The 22,389-nt window shown below is 36.6% G+C and overlaps 1 long non-coding RNA gene across 2 annotated transcripts in view; it reads right to left on the bottom strand.

Annotated features, from left to right (window-relative positions):
• Positions 1–22,389, bottom strand: part of LOC139083678 (uncharacterized) — a 90,327-nt gene that overhangs the window by 23,375 nt on the left and 44,563 nt on the right. For both annotated transcript variants that reach the window (XR_011540589.1, XR_011540588.1), the window contains exon 3: positions 12,627–12,950. This is a non-coding gene — a long non-coding RNA (uncharacterized lncRNA). The remainder of the gene's footprint in view (positions 1–12,626; positions 12,951–22,389) is intronic.

The raw sequence follows: 22,389 nt of genomic DNA, 5'->3' as shown, positions 1-22,389 counted from the left end.
GGACTGTCGTGCACCATCTTCAGTTTCCTTTTGCTCTCCGCTATCTGGGTTCAGATGACTACGGGGAATGTTAGAGCCCCAACAAAATGGAAGAATTCTCTGTCCCTGCATCACCACATGAGGAGGCTGATCAGGGACACTTCAAACAGGAAATGAAACTATTACATAAGTGAGAATTAAGCTTCTGTTATGTTTAAGCCATTATACATATGTACATATACATATACTTCCTTTTCTAAAACTCAGGGAATGTTAGGAGAGGCTTCCTGAAGCAGGTAATTACTATGCAGACATCTAAAAGTTATGTAGGTAAAGCATTTGGGGAAGAGTAGGAAAAAACCTAAAACCCAGCAGACGTAAAAGCCTAGAGACCATTCGGCCTTGCTACTCAAAGTGCATGGACCAGCAGCTTCAGCATCACCCGGAAACTTGTTAGAAATCCCGAATCTTGGGCCCCAGTGGAGGGAGACCTATTGAACTAGAATGTGCATTTTTAGAAAGATCATCAGGCTATTCATATGGCATTAAAGATTGAGAAGAACTGCTTTAGGATAGTAGTGGTCCAATGTAGTTGGCACATAGAGGATGAGGTGTGCAATAGGGAGGCGAAAAGCCAGAGAAGCAAATAAAGACCAGATCTTCTGGGGTCTTGCACATGGTTCCTATAGTAGAAAGGAATGTCTTAGTCTGCTTGAGCTGCTATAACAAAATACACTGGGTGGCTTAAACAACAGAAGTTTGTTTTCCTACAGTTCTGGAAGCTGAGAAGTTCAAGATGATGGTGCCAGCCTGGTTAGGTTCTGGTGAGAGACCCCTTCCTGGTTTGCAGGTGGCTGGCCACCTTCTCACTGTGTCCTTACAAGGTAAAGAGAGCACTCTAGTTTCTAGCTCTTCTTATAAAGACACTAATACCACTACAGGGGCTCCACCTTCATGACCTCCTATAAAGCTAATTCTCTCAAAAAAGCTCCACTTCCAGATACCATTACATTGGGGGTTAGGGTTTCAACATCTGAATTTGGTGGGACCACAAACATTTAGTCCATAACAAGGAGTTAATATTGCTTTAAAAAAAATGTGTTCATTCAATTTCTGCTACATATCTGGCACTGTGAGGGATATAAGAGGCAGAAAATATGATTCCAAATGCTGAAGAAACAGCATCCGTGGCGACACACTGCTGATTGAGCTGGCCTCTCACACCAGTCTTACTCGAAAGCCAAAATCCTTTCTCTTAAGTCCCACGACTGCAGTATGAGAAGCTTGGATGACAGATACACACAGAATTGAAGATTTAGGATTTTATCCAGTTAACATTATAGGTTCTTGAGCAAAAGTCAACTTCATTGGAAGTGGTAGTTAAGAAAATTTAACCAGGAAGATGCGTGGAAGATAACTTATACCTTTACCCCCCAGGTATTTATTGGGTACCTCCTAAGTTCTGTTTCCAGCCAACTCTTACACTCAGCTTCCAGGTTCCAATTTAGATAACACTGTCTATACGCTTCTTTACTAATGGAAGATCAGATGTTTTTGAAGGGTGGAGTAGGGGAAAGGGAGAGAGGAAAGTGGAGGTTGGGAGAGAGAAAGAGAGAGAGAGAGAGAGAGAGAAAAGGGAGGAGACATCGAAACTAGAAATATTTCCTATATGCATATAAATACACATTCTAATGGGTGTTGAATAGTAATCTTACTTGGAGATATGTGTGCACAATGTTTAGAATATATACAACAGATGCGACTATATAAGATACTCCAGATCCTCCTATAATGATGAATGATGAGAGAGACTTTAGGTCTTGTTTTTTTTGCTCCTTCATCCCTTCTTGTCATACATGAAGAAAATTAAGTGACTTGCCCAGGGGCACCTATGAAGAGACTGGCAGTTATGAGATTAGAACTTGAGTGTTTTCTCTCTCAACCAAAAATATCACAAAATGTTCAATAAAACACTATTTCTACAAGATGATAATTTTTTTTGAGGAAGATTAGCCCTGAGCTAACTGCTTCCAATCCTCCTCTTTTTGCTGAGGAAGACTGGCCCTGGGCTAACATCCATGCCCATCTTCCTCTACTTTATATGTGGGATGCCTACCACAGCATGGCCTGCCAAGCGGTGCCATGCCTGCACCCGGGATCCGAACCAGCGAACCCTAGGCCGCCAAAGCAGAACGTGTGCACTTTAACCACTGTGCCACCCGGCTACCCCCAGGATGATGATTTTTATGAGACAAAGTGTTTCATGGTCATATACATTTGGAAAACTCTGGGTTATACAACGGAAAATAAGTTCATTGGCAGCAGGACTTCTGAGAGCCTTAATTCAACGCACCAATGAAGTCTGTGAGTCTCCCAGGCGGTAGCAGTGTTCAGAATTTTCCAACGTCTTTTGTTACTGAGGATCGATGTTCCACAGGGCATGCTTTGGTTCTATTGAATCCTACTGAGCTTTTTCTCTACTTTATACACAACTCCTCTGAGTTTGGTGGGGAAAGAATGTGAGATCTCTGTTCTCATCTCTGTCAACAAATAACAAAGTAACCCTAGGCTGGTTACTAGTTATTTCTTTGGGATTGACTTTCTCATCTATAAAATAAAGGGACTTGTAAGATGGCTCTCCCCTGAGGGTTTGATTATCTATGTTAAATGTTGTAGATCAGCTGGAAGAAGAAGGGGACAAGGTCAGGACACCTAACTAGCAAGTTCTGGCTCTGACACTAACAAGCTAGGTGATGTGTAACAATTCACTAAATCTTTCCAGGTCTCAGTGTTTTTATTTGAAACGTAATGAGGTTGGACTGCATGGTCTAGTCCAGAGTACCTTGTTTAGACTAGATGAGCAGAAAAAAGTGATTTTAGAAATAATGAAATATACAAAAATGATGATAAAAGTGAGACTAGAAATGTTAATAGGAGAAAAAATGTTGATGTCTTTCTTTTTCTTGGAAGCAGGAAAGAAGAGAAGAGTGAGGGAAATCAAAGATAGATGTGTAAGTATAAAAGGGAAAAGTTCTTGCTATAAGTGTGTGGGAAACTTTTGAAATTAAGCTCCTCTTTACCTACCATCATGTCAGAAATTTTGAAACATGAAAAGAGAAGATAAATAAGTATAATACCCTTAATAGTTGAAAAGAAACTCTAAAACAATTAAAAATATATATCACCAATTCAAATGACTTTGCTGAGGAAAACCACGTACCAAATAAATCAATATCTAGAATGTAGGCTAACAAAATGCAAATATTGCTTGATGCCATAATTACGAGTTTAAAGAATGGATATTGTTTTCTGATTACAAGAAGAGTATATGCTCATTTAAAACAATTATATAATACAAAAAAAGTATAAGGAATAAAATGAAAATCATCTATATTCCCTGAATAATAACGGTTAATATTTAGTTACAAAGCCTTAGATTTAGTTGTACCTGTTTATAAATATACATTACATATTATGAGTATTCTATTGATAAACAGGTATTATTGTTAAAGTTACACTAGAATTGGATCATACAATGTATAATGTTTGATAACATGCTTTATTCACTTAAAATATCATATAAAATTCTCCACATCAATAAATATGGATTTCCTAAATAATTTTTATTAGCTAAATGGTATTTTAATGGTATACCATTATATATTTGATCAGTCTCTAACGGATTGCTGCTATTATGAACAACCTCCTAATGTTACACATGTCTTAACTATATTTGTATAGAAATTTGTATATTTATCCCACTATCTCCTTGAAATAAATTCCTAAGGGGGAATAACTAAAGCAAAGGATATAAAAGCTTTGATTTGGTCTGCTAAACTGCCCACTACAAAAATTGTACTGATTTTATTTCTATCAACAATATATGAGAAAATCATTTATTTACACCATTTCCAATATAGAGATTTTTTAAAAATTTTCATTTTTCACTAAACTAAAAAGCAAATATTGATATCTAATTTTTTAATGAGAATTTAATCATTTATCAATATGGTTTAACATCTTGTAAACTTATCGAGTACATTTCTTCTGCAAAAAGATTTATGTCCATTTCTCACTAGAGGTGTTGGTCTTTTCTTTCTAATTTATAAAAGTGCTTTATATATTAATGTTATTGATCATTTGTAAAAATATTGCAAATACTTTCCCCAGTTTATCGCTTATCTTTTGATCCTTTGCATAGTTTTACAACATAAAATATTTTTGAGAAGTCAATATGTCCTTTACAGAATCTTCCATTGATAATATATAGAAATTATTTCTCACTCAAGATTATAAAAACATAAATTTATATTTCCTTCAGTTATTTTATGTTTTTTTTTTCAGTTATATTTTTGATCCATTTGGAAGGATTTTTATGATAAGGAATGAGGTAAGGATCAACTTTATTTTTTCCTCACATGGCTGACCAATTGTGCCATTGCAACTTACTGAATAATTATCATTTATGATGATAATAATTTTCTGTTTAATTTGAAATGCCTTTCAAAATAAACTATATTTTCATGCAGTTAAATCCACCAATATTTTTTAATAGTTTCAATTCTGAAAGAAAACTATTTTCCTCTACTAATTGTATGAATGTATATTTCACTTTTGTTTTCCACCAAGAATTATTTGTAAAAAGGCATGAGAAAGGAATTAACTTTTTTTTGGCCAATATTTACTCAGTTGCTTCAGCATCATTTATCCCCTCTTTTCCCACTGATTTCAAACATCACCATTCTTATACAATAAAGTTTGCTACTATTTTTTCTGTTTTGCCTATTTCTATGCCATTATTACACCTTTAAAATTACTGTGGATTTGTAATATACTTTGATATCTGATTGTGCTAATCGTGAATAGCTGGTAAACTGCCTCTCATTATACCCCTTTTTTCTAAATGCTCTTGGCTATTTTCACGTTTTTTAGTTGGAATTTAGAATCCTTTTGTCAATCTAAGTATATATAAGTATATGGACAAGGAAAATATGTGTTATTGGATATAGAGACTTTAATGTCCTATAGGGCTTTCTGAGATACTATTGGGAAGTTCTTATAAAAATAGAAAATTTTAGAGGTAAACTTTCTTGCTTTAGATCAATAATCAATCTGAAGAAGAGTAAAGGATATATAACTTTTTATTTCTGTATGTTTGGAAGCTTTTTTTTAAAGGAAGCTGTCTTCTAATTTTATATATATCCTAAAGTTTCACTACTGTCATCAACAAAATTGTTAATATATATTTGTAGGCTAATGAATGGATAACTCTGTAGAGTTATTAATAAATGGATGAGTTTTTGAAGAGGGATATCAAACCAGTCCCTCTTTAAGTCTGTGGCAGGCAGTATCCTAGGAGAATAGCATGTTGTAAATCTGGCATAACAGCAAGATTTGGTTTTAAAGACTTTGTGTCTATGTCACAGAATATTATTAACACTCACCTTGTATCACGACAATTCTTCCCCTGTCTCCTCCCTTACAAATGGAGCACCAATTAAGGGCTGTTCTTGTAGTTTTCTTTGAGCTCAATAGCTCTTTCCAATTACAACCAGCTTAAGTCGAAAAGAAAAAATGAGTGGGAGCTATCACGTAACCCAAATAAAACCTAGGATGTCACATGGCCCAGTGTTAGCAGTGTGTTGTACTGAAAGAATCACTGTTTAACAACCAATGTTATTAAAAATTAACTCCTACTTTTATTTGTTTTTCAAAGAATTTTAAGATTCAAGAAATAATCCAAAACGCAACTTCCTAAAATCCTTTGCCTCTGTTCTTCTATTCTCTAAAGCCTAGACGCTTCTCCAGTCTCAGGAGTCACAGTCCTCCTTCTCTAGCAACATTTTTTTCACCGATAATCTTGCACATGTAATGTCCATTTTCTCTTTTCTTACTCTTTTATTTTTATTCTTAACTTCCTGTCATTTCTATGCTCCCAAGTTTGCATCATGTAATTTCATAAACTAACCAGATAGACTTCTTTAAGGAGTAAAGATTAGGGATGGAAATAGGGGGCGATAATCAAATACAAGATTCTCTTTGACAGATGAAATAGGCAGGGCAGATATAGTTCAAGGCTGAGAATACTTGATATTAAATAATTTTATACCTGCCACATTTGTACAGATTAATAGAATCCTGTCTAGGTCATATCAAGTTGTGGAATTAAAACTGGCATCTGTCAAAGGATGAAGGCGTTAGTAATTATTTCCATCTTTTATTTAAGGGAAGGATTTCTGTTTTCTGAAGCACAGCTTGGGGAGAAATAAGATGAATAAAAAAACAGGAAGAAATATTAACAACTGTCATTTATTACATGATTACTTCAGCTTATGCAAGGGGCTAAGCATTTTACATCCTAAAACATCAAAACTTTGTGTTAGCATTTGTTCTTAACCCAGTTTTTCAAGGAGAAAACAAATAATTAGAACTATAATCAGTTGTCTCAAAGCACATAACTAGGAAGTGGTGAAATTACTCTTCCATTGTATGGTCTCTGGCTCCATATTTATAATAATTCCAATATACAACAAGACAAGTCAGAATATAGTCAAATTAGGGATGGAAGAGGTAAAGCAATCATTGTAAAATAGCCGTAAAAAATTCAGTGAAGAAAAACAGAGTGTACTCTTTCTAATAGAGAGCAACTGTTCAATATTTTTCAGTGAAATGAATGGATAAGTGAAGTGGTAAGTTTCCTTAACATTAGTACTGTTAATCTATTTTCTTTTGTCTCATGTTTTAATTTTATTTCACGTTCTAGCTTATTTTGTGTTTATTTTCATATTTCTATATTTTATGAAGCATTGGAAACTACTGAAATTATCTTTGTAATGATGAAGGGGTTGTAAACAATTATATGCAGTTGACAAATCATTTGAATCAATTTGTAGAACACAATTCAGAAATGTTTACTGTTATTTTATTCCTCATTTTTATATTCTCTTGGAACCCTTGTGAAGATGTATTATGAATCAAGTGAATCAAGAAGAATCCACTTAAAACACTTCCCCAGAATTTCTGAGAAAAATCCACAGGATATTAAATTCCCTGCTGGAAGAGAAGCTCATGTTATTCATAATCACATATTTGAATATAATCAGGTCAATATGTAAGTGACTTTGAAGGTGATCCATTGTGTCCATATCTTCCTTCAAAGGTTCAGCAAAGTCTGTTTTCTCCAGAGACAGTCTAGTCAATAACTATGACTTGCCCAAGCCAGAAATGTGACATTTAGGGAGCTGAGTGCCATGGAAGAACGGATTCCCATCTCATTTGCACACTGCACAAAGATTAGCAGTCATAGTAAGGATGACACCAGCACGAAAAATCCTTCCTCCTGATTGTAGGCTGGACTTGCTGTTCATCAGTTCGATACAAATTATTTCTGAGCAATTCCCCCTGCAATTACCTGATTAGCAATCCCAATTGCTTCTCCCTTTTTCAAAGACTTTGATTAAATGATATCCCCTCCTGATTGCTTTATCAAGTCCAGCTACTATGGATTATTGACAGCTCTGTGTTAACTAACTGTCTTGTTTTTTGGCAAGCTGCCAGGCAAATGGGAAAGCAGCTGTTTCTTGAGATGGGGAGAAGAGAAATCGGATTGATATAGTCCTTACGGCTTTTGAAGCTGACAGACCATTAGCTGACCTTGAAATTGTTTTGGTGATTGTCAGAGTGTTTGACATCCCTTTGGATTACCAAAGATTGACAACTAGATAGTAAAGGTGGTTGATGCTCTGATACAAACCCCCATCATTTTACAGGTGTAGAAAGCAAGTGTACTGTGTGTTGTTGTAGAGGTTTGCTAGTTGGAGGAAATGAAATGCTTTAGCCTACTTCGCACAGAGTTCTGACTACACAGATTGTCCAGAGCCACAAGGCTTAAATTAGACTTTTGCCTTGCTTCCTTGTTGATCTGAAATCGTGTGTAAAGTCTGGTGAACATCCTCATTTTCATCCAATAGCTCTATACGACAAGGATGGCGATTTTTTTGTATATCTTACTTAAAAACTCATGGAGGTTTTGACACATGGCCAAGGAAGACTTGAACATATTCACAATCATCCTCCCACCCTGATCTTTAAATACAGATTATTTCACTTTTAGTTGTTTTCCTTCCCTTTAAAAATATTAAGTCCCTTTTTGTGTTCTGTCTTTTGCTTTTGTTGTTTTCCATCCAAATGGCTCTTCAATCTGAATCTTTGTAAGATGGGGAGGCAAAATGTTGAGAGAGTAGGCTTGAGATAAGAGTGAATATTATTGGGATGTATTGTGAATCAAGGGAATCAGGAGGAATCCACTTAAAACACTTCCTCAGAATTCCTGAGAAAAATCCACAGGATGTTAAATTCCCTGTTGGAATAGAAGCTCATGTTCTTCACAATCAGGAGAAAAATATCAAACAAATCCCAAACAATGGTGTTTGCCTTTTCCTCACACTTAACTCAACTGTATTTTTTCTTTTTAAATAAAATTTATTTTAGAACAGTTTTGGATTTACAGAATTATTGTGAAGGTAGTACAGAGAGTTGCTATGTACTCAATACCCAGTTTCCCCTATGTATTCTCCTTTTCTTGATATCCTACATTACTATGGAATTTTTGACATAATTAATTAGCCAGAATTGATAAATTGTTACTAAATAAAGTACACAGCTTATTCAGATTTCCTTGGTTTTTACCTAATGCCCTCTTTATGTCCCGGGACCATCCAAGAAACTATGTTATATTTAGTCTTCATGTCTCCTTAGGTTCCTCTTGGCTGTGAGAGTTTCTCAGACTTTCTTGGTTTTTGATGACCTTGGAAGTTTTTAGGCATACTAGTCAGGTATTTTGTAGAATGTCGTTACATGTAAAGAGTAATTTAACAGTAGAGAAACCCGATGAACACTACCTCAAGCCAGATGATAAAGGTCGACATCACAGTTATAAGTCATGTTGATAGTATGTACCCTTGATACAATGTAATAAGAATGACAATTTATGCCTGTGGTTTTCTTCCCCAAAACCCATTACTCCAATTTAATAATGAGAAAAAGATCAGACAAATGCCAATTAAGAGACCTTCTACAAAATACCTGACCAGTACACTTCAAACTGTCAAGTTCATCAAAAACCAAACTGTTAACTAACTAACTAAATGAAGAAGAGTAAACAAATCTCCTGTGAAGAATAATTTCAAATAATTTATGTAGATATTCCACCTCACTGTGGACTCATGAATATTTGATACTTTGGGTTAAAGTCTAATACTACTTAATTTATTTTGTTACTCAAACTATTCCAATTTATGTTCTTCTAGCTGACTCTTGTATCCCTTTGACGTATCTCCATCACTATAGGTGTTTTTTTCTTTTTTCGTGGAGGGAGTAGCTTATTAACTCCCAAAAATTTTTTCTAATTGTGGTAAAATACACATAACATAAAATTTACCATCTTAATCATTTTTAAGTGCACAGTTCAATAGTGGTAAGTACAAGTATATTCACATTGTTGTGCAACCAATCTGCAGAACTTTTTCATTTTGCAAAACTGAAACTCTACATCTGCTAAACAACAGCTCCCCCTTTTCCCTCTCTTCAGCCCCTGGAAGCCACCATTCTAGTTTCTGTTTCTATGAATTTGACTACTCTAGATACATCATATCAATAGCATCATACTGTATTTATCTTTTTGTGGCTGGCTTATTTCACTTAACATAATATCCTCAAGGTTCATCTATGTTGTAGTATGTGTCAGAATTTCCTTCTCATTAAGGCTAATATTCCATTGTATGTATGTACCACATTTTGCTTATCTCTTCATCTGTTGATGGACACTTGGGTTACTTCCATCTTTTGGCTATAGTGGGTAATGCTGCTACGCACATGAGTGTACAAATCTCTCTTCAGATCCTATTTTCAGTTATTTTGGATATATACCCATAAGTAGAATTTCTGGATCATATGGTAACTCTATTTTTAATTTTTTGAGGAACCGCCATAATGTTTTACATAGTGGCTACATCTTTTTACATTCCCATCAACAGTAAACAAGGGCTCCAATTTCTTCATATCTTTGCCAAATTTGTTATTTACTATTTTTTGTTTGTTTTGTTTCTGACAACAGCCATGCTAATGGGTGTGAGATGATATCTCATTGTGGTTTTGACTTGCATTTTGCTAATGGCTAGTGATGTTGAGCATCTTTTCATAATAAGGTTAATTATTTTTTGTTGTTTTTGACTTGTAAGAGTTCTTTATAAATTCTGGATATTAACCACTTATTGGATATATGACATGCAAATGTTTTCTCCCATTTCATAGATTCATCACTCTGTTCATGGTGTCCTTTGGTGCACAGTAGTTTTAAATTTTAATGTAGTCCAATTTATCTATTTTTACTTTTGTTGCCTGTGCTTTGGCCTCATATCCAAGAAATCATTGTCAAATCCAATGTTGTGAAGCTTTTCGCATACATTTTCTTCTAAGAGTTTTATGATTTTAGCTTTCACATTTAGCTCTTTGATCTACTTTGAGTTGATTATTGTATACAGTGTAAGGAATGGTCCAACTTCATTCTTGTGCATGTGGATATCCAGTTTTCCAATACCATTTGTTAGAAAGACTGTCCTTTCCCCATTGAATGGTCTTGGCACTCTTGCGGAAAATCATTTGACCGTATATGTGAGGATTTATTTCTGGGTCCTCTTCTCTATTCCTTTAGTCCGTATGTCTGTCTTTATCCAGTACCACATTGTTTTGGTAAACTTAGCCTTGTAGTAAGTTTTGAAATTAGGAAGAGTGAGACCTCCAACTTCGTTCTTTTTTCAAGATTGTTTTGGCTATTTGGGTTCCTTTGATTCCATATGAGTTTTAGCATGGATTTTTCTATTTCTGCAAAAAGCATCACTGGAATGTTACTAGGTATTACATTAAATCTGTAGACCACTTTGGGTAGTGCTGACATTTTAACAATATTAAGTCTTCCAATCCATGAACATGGGATATCTTTCCATTTATTTGTGTTTTCTTTAATTTCTTCAGTAACCTTTTGTAGTTTTCAGTGCACTCATCTTTTGTCTTCTTGGTCAAGTTTAATCCTAAGTATTTTACTATTTCTGAGGCTGTTGTAAATTGAATGGTTTTTTACATTCCCTCTCGGAGTGTTCATTGTTAGTGTATAGAAATATGCTGATTTTGCTGTTTGACAACTGTTAATTCTAATTTAACTCATTGCTTCGGAAAACAGGTATGGAATTTTAGTATCCATTTTGGGAATTAATAGTTTGCCTGAAGAGGAATCTACAACTTCAGCATTTTGAGTTCAAGGTGCTTTCACTCACATATGTGACTCAGCACCTAATTTATTGAAGTCAGTTCTTGACTTAAGGACTTTCTCTGTACCATCTTGCTCTCACTCCCAGGAGAGTGGACATGCCTGTCCTTCTTGGTAATGGGAAAGAGAGAGACCAGGTTAGTCTCATCTTGTGGGGCCAATTCCCTGAGATAGTAATAGTGTCATTGCTACTGATGGGAAACTTGTTTCATATGAGCAAATTAGAATTTACTTAGTTGTTACAAACATGGTTTTGACGTTAGAAAAATTTGGTTTTACTCTAGCTCCAAGATTTACTAGCTGTGAAAATTTTCTGATTTTCTTACTAAACCTCAATATTCATATTTTTTAAAAATGGCAAAAATACTAATACCTACCTTCTAAAGTTATTATGTGCATGAATCAGAGAATATATGTGAACTACTCAACAGAAGAACAAGCATGTAGAATACAATGCATTGTATAAATTGCTATCATGTTTGTCAGCTGATCAAAGACCAGGCAACACAGTGAATCTAGTGTTTAGCGCTAGAGTTTTTCAACTTTGCTATTACCAAATGCAGTAGAAAAAAATACTAATCTCAATGGGAAAATACAGCAGTGCTAGTGATTTTCTTGTGGGGTGGTGGAAAGAATTTGCACCAAAAGGCAGGATCAGATAGTCATATTTCCTAGTCTTGTCTTTTTATTTGAAAGTTGGTTGACAAAGATTAGTCTGTGGCAAGGGGGCTCATCAAGGATAGCATATGTGTATCAGAGGATAGAATGTGATGTGTGGTGTAGAATTCATAATCTACAATGATTAGAAATTCAGATGCCAAATTTCAGAAACTGGCTCCATTCCAACACTCCTGAATGTGTGCCTGAATCCAAATAGCATCGTTAAAGAGAAAAGAACAGCAAAACTGTGAAATATGCAGTTTAATGAACTTCTCAAATATAAGACCTCAAAAAATCAGCTCTATATGAAATAGATAAATATGTGCTAAATGAAATTCTATCTTCCAACACTCTGAAAGCCACTTGTCCAGAAGTCCTCCTACACCAAATATGCTTGGGATTTTCTTAGCAAATGTGTATCACTTTAGATGAAAATAGTTGAAATGAAAACAAGTGGGTAAAAAAGCAGAATTAGAGAAGTGAACAGATGGTATGTAAGTATAATGATGATCCAATTGCACCATATTATAAATGAGCTATCACAGAATCTCAGGGGAGCTTCTGGCCAAACACTTGAACATAATGGAGAAAAGCCCTACTTGTTTCTCTCCTTTTTTTTTTCTTTCACAATTTAAGAAAATTGCAAACAAATGAAGCAACTTACCAGAAAGTGTAACCTGGATCATTTTCTCCTACAACACATATCCTTCTTAACGTCCTCCATTGGAAATTGAAAAAGGCCAGGTAGCATTTGGTCAGAATGAGACGTCTAAATACTGTTGCCTTGGATCTTATGGCATAAAGGGCTGATCATTAAACGGGCCTTGAGAACCCAGCACTTTCCCTTTCTTTGTCTCCCAGGGAAGCCACGCATTTCATCTCCCTCTGTTGCCGTATGGTTTTCTGGCATCTTTTCTAATTTCCTCAAATTGTTGGTGGAAATTGCTTCAAATCACTTTGTTATCTCTCTCAGATGTTTTCGCTGAACCTGAAAGAGATGTGTCATCTGCAATCATTTAACAGTTTTTAAAAGCACTTGTGTTAGAACTTCACAACATAATTTTACATTCAGTTTAAGCCCTCTCAACTAAGTTGAACAACTGGTAGAGATGTTTGCAAGGGCCCAAAGATTATTTTATTATTCTGAACATCAAATTAATTCAGTTTGGCAAATATTTCCACACCATTTACAGTAAGCTTAGAACTGAATTAGGAGAAGGTCTCCAGATTCTTGAGGAGCACTGGAATTTCCATGCATAGAGAATTCTGTTGAGCCTAAATAGTTTACACTAATTGTATTAAAAGGGGACATTAGTGACTGTTCACAGCTGAATCCTTAGTTTTAAGAATTGGCACAATTCAAATGCTTATAATATTAAATGATGAATTTTGGGGATTACTATACAAAAGAATTTTCAACCTCAGCATGATTGATCTTATGGTTTAGATAATTCTTTATTGACGTTGGAGAAACAGTACACATATTAAGCAGTTAAGTCAATAACAGTCCTAAGAAGAAGAAAATTCAGTGCTAAGCCGGACACACTAAACATACTATGAAACTTCAGAAGAGATCCTTAAGTCAGTTGATGTGCTTTCTTCCTTGGAGGACATCTGATAGCACTACCAGTTTGCTCTCAGAACTCACATGTTGTAAGTAATTTTCTTTCTCACAAAATTTTCATCAATCGTTTTCAGTATTATGCATTGACTAACAATTACCTCTCAGATGGTAGAGAATACTTAGAAAAATCATGGTACTAGTGCTTCTAGTCAAATTTTCTATTTGTTGTGTGATATCTTACTCATTCTTAATTCTCTGCCTTTGCTATTTTTTTTCCGGAAATTCTAAATTGAGAATTCAAGTAAAGTAAATTGTAAGTAGCACATATGATACCTTTTCTTGGATTGGAAATTATAAAGTCAAATGTCTAATGTCAAAGGAGACACCCTATGGAATCTAGAGTTTGCTCTAAGAAAATAGTGGATAATCGTTGATATCACTGACTTTCCATCACCATGATTATGTATCATTCACTCATTTAACATCCATTAAGGATTTGTTGTCTAACACATTGTCCTTCCCATCCTCCTTGTAATTTGAGGGCAGAATCTCTTTCCCTTGTTAAAGATGGAAACTGCAAGACACTCAATTTCCTGACTCCCTTGAAAGTAGGGCATATGACGCAATTATGATTCTCTGAAAGGAAGACCGCAAGAGCTGGTGGATATAAGTTTTCTGGGAAGGATTTGACTCCATGGTGAAAAAGAAACTGTTAGAAGTAGCTCTGCTTCTATTTGGCCATGGATATGTAAGGATATAATGCCTGGAGCTGTGGCAGTCATCTTGGGGTGATGAGGGGACACCACAGGATGATAGCAACACTCTATGAATGACAGAAGTGAAAAATGAACAGCCTAAGGTCCTTGGTAACATGGCTGAGTGCCTGAATTCTTTAATCCTCTATCTGTCTGCCATCATACTTCTCATTAGGGAAGATTATAAATATTCTTACAGGAAAAGCCTCTTTTAGCCTCTATTTTCTGTGAATTTCATCTAAAAAATTCCCAGGTAATATTTTATGCTATGTTGAAGACACTATGCTAAGAAATGTGTGGAATTAAAAACCAACCAAAAAAAAAAAGAATGACAAATCCTATCCTCAAGAAATGCATTTTGACATGATTGGGGATATTCTGTTTCTAGAATTAATGTTATGTCTTCACAATAACCCTCAACCTGGAGCAGACACAGATAATGGAGAAAGTTGGACACAGAGATAACCAAGAAGGGAAGACAACATGAAGAGACACAGAGAAAAGACAGCTATCTAGAAGCCAAAGAGGGAGACCTGGCACAGATCCTTCTCTCACAGCCTCAAAAGGAACCAACACTGCTGGCACTTTGACTTTGGACTTCTGGCCTCCAGAACCGTCAATGAATTCCTGTTGTTCAAGCCCTCCTCTTTGTGGTTCTTTGTTACAGCAGCTCTAGCAAACTAATGCACTGTCTAAAGTCCTCATTTCTTTTCTGAACCTACTCTTTCAATAGTTTTACCCATCCTAGCAATCCTTCCAACTCCATCCCTCCAAAGCTCTGGCAGAAAACTTTGGCATCATTCTTGACGGCTTCTTCTCTCCTACTCTACATCTAATCGTTTGGCACATTCTTTTGGCTCTACTCTCAAAGTTACTAAAATCTCCCTGTTTCTCACTGCCTCCACAGCCACTAGCCAGTCAACGTCACTGCTCTCTTCCTATTTGATTATAGCAAAAACTGTAGAGCTGGTGTCTTTTGACCTCATTGCAGTCTCTTTCTATCAGAGCAAGCAGACTGATCCTGTTAAAATATAAGATGGGTCATATCACGACCCTATTCAAAACCTCCAATGGCTTCCATATGACTCTAGTAAAAATCAAAGTTACTGAGTTACTGACAGTGCCCTACATGACCTTGCCCCATTATCTCTTTTAATTTTCTCTTATTATGCTTTCACTCGGTTAATGCCATAGTGGCATGCTGGTTGTTCTTTGAGCTTCCGGGCATTCTCCTTTGAACTTGCAGTTCTTCTGCTTGAATAATTATTTCCTCCAGATATTTGCTTGATTCACTTCTTCTCCTCCCTTAGATAATTCATTTCAGAAGATCTAATTTTCCTAATGAGATCTTCCCTGACTACCTATTTAAATAAGTAAATGTTCCTCTCTCTAAAACTTAGACATAAGCCACTCCTTTCCTGCATTATTTGTTTCCATAGCATTTGTTGCCATTATCATATTACATATATTTTTCCTTTCTTTTCTGATTGATGTCTATCTCCCTAACTATAATGCAATCTTTATACAGTGGGGATCTTTGTCTACTCTGCTTGCTGCTCCACGTCTAGTTTCTAGAGTAGTGCCTAAGAAATATAGACGCTCAAAAAATATTTGTGCAATAAAATACGCAAGTGAACAAGAGCTCACTTTACCACCATGTATTACAAAACTAGGAATTCCAAGGGATTTGGAATCATCAAAAAGTTCTTATGCGTTGTAGCATGTTACTCTTAGCTTTGAAAATTAAAATTCCTTGCAGTGTGTGTATAATGTTTTAATGCCAGTGAATAAATAATTAAGTGCTTACTATGAGTAAATTTCTGCAATATAGGCTCATAACACCAAATTTAAGATGGCATATATATTAGAGGTTTAGTAAAGTTTTGTTTAGGGAGTGAAACCAAAAATGCTATGCTTCATTACCTTCAATATCACGCTCCATGACTATCTAGGTGACTAAGATAAGTGAATATTATTGCTGTTTTTATTTGTCTTCTTTATTTAAGACTAGTTCCTTGGGCCATGGATTTAAAAGTTATCTGAGTAAAGAGTAAATAGTTTTCAATCTTTCTTGACTCAAATAGCAGGCCTAACTTTTGTTGCTACATAGTTTTAGTTTTATCTCACTGGGGAAGGTAAAAACTAAATTTGTTTATATTTTTAGATTCTTACAATAAAAGAATTTGTTTGAGACCCTCTGAACATGAATAAAAATCTCTATCTTCCATTGATTTCTAGCAAACACATTATATAGAAATATTTAACATATCAACTGTAAACATTTTGTAGGAGGCAGCATATGCATCTTTTTCACCTGTCTTATGCTCGATATAGATTTAGGCTCTGCGATTTTTTTTTTCCAGGAAGATTAACCCTGACCTAACATCTGCTGCCAATCCTCCTCTTTTTGCTGAGGAAGACTGGCCCTGAGCTAACATCTGTGCCCATCTTCCTCTACTTTTTACGTGGGACGCCTGGCACAGTACGGCTTGACAAGTGACGCATAGGTCCGCACCCCGGATCTGAACCAGCAAATCCCAGAATGTGCGAACTTAACTGCTGTGCCACCTGGCTGGCCCCTAGGCTCTGTGATTGTAAGCCCTGTCAATTACCTGAATCAGCCATCAGAGGACATTTCCTGAGAAATTCTGAGCATGCTCATAAACTCAGGTTAATTTACACCCAACAAACACAGGTGGTTTTTAGTCTTTTTTTTTTTTTTTTGAGGATATTCATGGTTAGGAAATCTATGAAGGCCTCCTTTCACTCCTGAGTTTAAATCATGCCTTTAAAAAAATCTATATCTATCTTAGGTCATTCTGCCAAAGGTAAATTTATTTTCTTTTATTTAGTCCTTAGTGGATATGGGTAGGCAATGTCACAAGGAGAAAAAAAAGTAGTTCAAGGTTATACGTAAGACACAAAAGCACAGTTTTAAATTACGGATTTCTGGCAAATAATAGCCAAAGAGATTCTTGCTGAGATCCTGAACGAAAAATATTACAACTCTTTTTTGAGTAAATCTATATAGTCTTAAAGGAAGGAGCTTTGAGAATGTCTCTCTTCTCTCTCTCTCTCTTTAACATGCAGTTTTAAGGCTGTGCCTTTTATGTGATAATTAGTAATGCAAGGGCAACTATTTCCCTTAATTCTTTCTACAAGCTATTCATTGCCAGACCAATCATCTTAAAACACAGTTGCCCTAAAACCTTCAATAACTCCCCATTGCTGATATAATGCAATCCAAACTTCTTAGTTCGACACTTCTGAGTGTCTTAGGTCAGATCCCCTAGAAGTGAAGATGAGATAAAGATTCTTGTGCAAGGAAACGATTAAAGAGATTTTCTCAGCAGAAACCTGCAAGGAAGAGAAGGAAACAGGAAAGGGCAAAGGAAGAAGCTAAGCAAAGACATGGTTTCAGCTGACAACCAGTTTTAGCCTGATCCCAGGGGGAGCTCTGGAGTATAAATGGCACCAACCAGTTTTTCCACCCTGAGGCAAGGAGACTACCTTTTGTGCCCTTGTATTAGTTGCTGCAGGCCACCACCAAGCCTGCAGATCCTTGGCATCTCTAGCTGAGGCAGCTTCCTTCTGCCATGGGCAATTTCCCAGAGAATGGTATGGCCGTGAGCCTTTATCCCCACCATTCATGGCAGCTGGGGCATGGGTGCAACTCCCTGGTAGGGTCTAGTACCCAGGCTCCTGGGATCTGACTTCAGTCTTAGATACCATCTTCATCTTTTGTTTACATTTTCCTCTGCTGCTTCTTTAAACATTACATCCCCTCCTCCTGCTTTGTAGCGGTAAGTTTTAAAGATCTACCACTTCTTTAACCTTGCCTCAGGGACCTGGACAATGGTTCACAATAAGATTCTCTAGATAACTGGTAAATCAGAACAACATTTATTAAATTATGTATGCATCTGGGTTAGATCCTCTCGGCTGTGTATCTGATAGCTATTCCCATCTCCCTTCTTCCTTGTGAACGAGACCCATGCACCGTTAATAGAGGCTAGAAATACTGGGTACTCCCTTTCGCAGCCTCCCCTGTTACCATAACATGAGTGTGTGACCTAATCAAGGCCAGGAGATTTAAGAAGTCTTATGGGAGGAGAGACTTTTACACCCTCCTGGCTGCTTTTGGACAACATCATGTAAAATACTGGACTTAGAGTCAAGAGAAGGAGATTCTAAGCTTGACATTGTCTTAGAAAGAAGTATGTGACCTTGGAAGAGGGTTATGGGTTACTAGGTAATCATTAAGGTCAATTCTATTTTTAAATGTCTGCCATTACCTTAAAGATATTTGAAAATAATTTCCTGGATGCAAAGACTTTTTGGTAGATATAAGTTTGCTGTGTGTATATTTTTTGGTTTCCCCAGGGCAATGACATAATTATGTATTAAACATAATTAACTGGATATCTCAAGAGATAGAAGATAGAAAACCAACTACTCCAGAGGAACGTAGGATAAAAAGCGAGATGGAGGCATGGTTACAGGACTCGTGATTTTTCTGTCACTTTAGAAAGAGGTGCTTCATTCCCACTTGGCTTGAAGTTTTCTTTACAAAGCCCTAGTTAATGTAGAACTTGGTGGGGTGTGGACTTAAGAAGAGGGGTCTTTTGGTGCTCCTGTGTCCCATCTGACTTGGCCAGCAACTCCGACTTTCACACTGGCTCCCAAGATATAATTTTGTACCAGGCAGGATTGTCTTACATAAGTTGAATTCTTGCCTTTCCCCCAAATCCCTTCAGAAAGAATATCTGAAGGATGGGCCAAGGGTTTCTTTTCCTCTCAAATACATAATTATTTATGCTTTATTTGTAATCACACTGAAAATCTAATTTTTGGAGATTTGATGCCTGCATTGTGGCTGTATAAGTGACAAATGACCACAAACATAGAAGCTTAACATCCATTTATGACCTCACAGTTTCTGTGGGTCAGAAGCTCGAGCACAGGTTGCTCTGCCGGTTTTCTGCTCAGAGGATCAGAACATGGCAATGGTCCCTTTTGAGGCTCTAGAGGGAAATTCATTTCCAGGGTCATTCAGGTTGTTGATTGAATTCAGTGCCATATGGTTATAAGACTAAGGTCCCTGTTTCCTCACTGGTAAAGGTTGTTCTCAGCTTCTGGAGGTCACTGGTGTTTGAGAGGCTTGTGGCCTCCTTCAAGCCAGCAGTGGAGAATTAGAAGTCCTTTTCTCGTTTCTAATTTCTCTGGCTCCCCTTTTGTCTCATCTCTCCTGCCCTCCTCTTGCATCATCTCTCTTCTGACTCCAGCCAGAGGAATTTTTCTGCTTTCAATAATTCATGTGATTAGATTGGGCTCACATGGATGGATAGTCCAGGGTAATCTCCCTATCTTAAGATTCATAGCCTTAGTTACATCTACAAAGTCCCTTCACCAAAGTACCTAGACTAGGATTGATAACCAGGAAATGGGGATTTTGGGTGACATCCCTTTATAATTCTACCTGCCACAGCTGCAGAGTTTGGAATTTAATTCAATGCAAATTTTAATGCTTATACATGCATCTGAAATTGTGTCATTCTTCTTCCTCACTGATTCATTCATTTACTCTTTTAGTAATTATTTCTGGAAAGCTTATTTATTATTTGTCACGCACTGCTCTAGGCACAGAGAATACAACGAGTGGGACTAGACCCGTGTTATCCAATATGTACCCTCTAACCACATAGATGGCTATTGCAAACTTGAAATGTGGCTAATCAGACTGAGAAATTGAATTTTTAATTTTATATGATTGTAATTAATTCAAATTTAAATTGCCTTGTATGACAGCACCATTTTGACAACACAGATATAGAACATTTCAATGATAGCAGAAAGTTCTATTGACAGTGTTGTGCTAGACAGATGAAGTCCTTATATTCCAGTGGGGAGTCGACAAACTTTTTCTATAAAGGGCCAGACAATAAATATTTTAGTCTTTATGGAACAAATGGTTTTTGTTTAACTATTCAACTTTGCCATTACCCCTGAAGGCTGCCATAGACACCCATTACATTCATAAATGAGGGAGCATGGCTCTGTTTTCCAATAAAATTTTATTGTCAAGGATAAGTAATGTGATGGATTTGTCCAGTAGGCTGGAGTTTGCACACCCCAGTTCTTATGGGGGATTCCGTGTTCATTCATCTTCGGAATGTTCCTAGATCTTCTCCACTTTTGCTGTAATCTTCACTTTCCCTGTTAGACCAAGCACTCTAACACCATTTTCTTCAACATTCTATGGGATTTCAGCCTTTATTGTTTTGCTAGGGCCGCCATAACAAAATACCACAGACTGGGTGACTTAAACAACAATTTGTTATCTCAGTTCTGGCGTCCAACATCAAGTTTTCAGAAGGTTTGGTTTTTTGTTGTGCCTCTTTCCTTGTTTCCTTGGCTTGCAGAAAGCCTCTTTCTTGCTGTGTCCTCACACGGTCATTCCTCCAGCGCACTCACCCCTGGTGTCCCTCTGTATGTCCAAATTTCCTCTTATAAAATCACTGGTCAGACTGGTTTAGTGTCCACCCTAATGGTCTGATTTTAACTTCATCACCTCTCTAAAGGTCTTATCTTCAAATACAGTTGCATTCTGAGGTTTTGGGAGTTAAGGTTTCAACAGAGGAATTGTGGGGGACCCAATTCAGCACCTAACAAGCCTTAAGTTTTAATAGAGTGCTTTTCAAACTTGGCCAAAATTAGGGCCACTTGAGAGCTTAAAAATATGTGTATATATATATATATATCCCTAGATCCCCTTTAAGAGATCCATTGAGTAAATTTGGAGTATGGCCTGGGAATTTAGATTTTTCGAGTTCCTTGGATAAGAATGATGATCAACCAGGCTGGGAAGTCCTATTCTATCATGTATCCAAATGCTGCATATTAAGAAATCCAGACTGGCATGTGTGATGCACCGTATGTGACTCTTCAAAGACCTGGTGTTTGCATCTCTACGCACCAATTGCAAAAATCAATTCAGTTCAAAGAAATTTTTCTCAAGCTTTTTCCTGACCTATGACACTTTGGAGCAAGCCAGGCATACTTGGGAAAGGACTAATTCTTCCAGGGGTGGTGCAAGTACTCCAGGATGAAGCCAGTTCAGTCTAGCTGCTTTTCTGCAAGTGATGCTGCTCATGTGCATGAAAATGATACTGATGAGGACTCAGATAAATACATCTAGCCTATATGCTTCTAAAAAGAGGAAAAAAACTTCTAAAATTATAATGTTCCCTTGACTCAGAGCCTCATTAAAAATTATGAATAGTTGAAATCCTTAGCAAGCTCTAGAGAGCCCAAGACAAGGTGGCCTCAAGCGGCCTGTTCTACTTCACTTCCTGCCATCCTTGGGTAGGATTGCTGTTACAACCACCGGCACGTCTCCCTATGCTCACACACATGCTTTCCTCTCTATGGAAGGTTGCTTCTCTTACTTTATGCTTTTTGAAAATTGCCTCTATGGTTTAGTGTCTTCTTTACATCCCTATGTAAAATTATTTATCATCTCTGTTTCTTACTATTCATCCTTTAATATTGTACACTTTCTGTTTATATAGTTACGCTACTTGGCAGATCAAAGATGTCATCTACTACCCCTTACCTCCACATCCATTGTAAACACTGGTGATCTTTTATGTCACTCTCTCCTGCTTGGCCTATGGGTGGACTCACATCTCAATTTAGGAAAGTATTTTAGGCAGACATCACTAACTGACGACTAAGTTTGGGAGATTAAAAATGCTTGCCATTTGGGCATTGAACTGACTCTTAAGCGTAGAGATTGACAGTCAAAGCTTGACAAATATTAATTGAAGTAATGGAATCTTGACTTAAAAGAGGGTAAATGGAGCTTTTTTAAAAAATTGAACTTTTTGTTTTGAGAAAATTGCAGATTCATATGCAGTTATAAGAAATAATACAGAGAGATTCCTCATACTCTTTATCCAATTTCTCCCACTAGTAACATCTTGCAAAACTATGGCACAATATCACAACCAAGATATTGACATCGATACAGTTAAGATACAGAACATTTCCATCACCCCAAGAATCCCTCACGTTGCCCTTTCATAGCCACTTCCACCTTCCTCCTA

Source organism: Equus przewalskii, chromosome 5, assembly GCF_037783145.1.
Source record: "Equus przewalskii isolate Varuska chromosome 5, EquPr2, whole genome shotgun sequence".
NCBI classification, from domain to species: Eukaryota; Metazoa; Chordata; class Mammalia; order Perissodactyla; family Equidae; genus Equus; species Equus przewalskii.
The sequence above is the reverse complement of the archived record's forward strand: the minus strand, read 5'-3'. Positions and strand labels throughout refer to the sequence as shown.